Source organism: Sorex fumeus, unplaced genomic scaffold (genome assembly GCF_029834395.1).
Source record: "Sorex fumeus unplaced genomic scaffold, SorFum_2.1 ptg000008l, whole genome shotgun sequence".
NCBI lineage: Eukaryota > Metazoa > Chordata > Mammalia > Eulipotyphla > Soricidae > Sorex > Sorex fumeus.
The window spans coordinates 86560001-86560434 of NW_026606065.1; positions in this window are offsets into that span (position 1 = coordinate 86560001).

The window sequence follows — 434 nt, forward strand, 5'->3', positions numbered from 1 at the left end:
ACGCGGGTTCCGGGGCCGAGTCCTCCAAGCCTACTCGAATTGGAGTCGAGCATCTTCCACCCAGATCCTCCAAATTCCAGTAGGCGGGGGTCACACCCACCACCTGGCCCCCTGGCGCCGTGTAATCCCATCAGCGGCCAAGACTCAGAGACTATAAAATCCAGCTCCCGGACGAGACCAGTGCAGTGAGTCTCCTGCCCCTGCGCCTGGCTGTTCCTCGCTGGGGTCCCTTGGAGGGGAGCGGGTTGAGCTTTCCTCCCCGCCCCGACCGGGGCTCTGGCAGCCGAAGACCTCCAGGACCAGCCACCACCATGCTGAGACCACTCTCCGCACACATGAAGGTACTGGCAGAGGGACAAAGCCACGCGGGTTCCGGGGCCGAGTCCTCCAAGCCTACTCGAATTGGAGTCGAGCATCTTCCACCCAGATCCTCC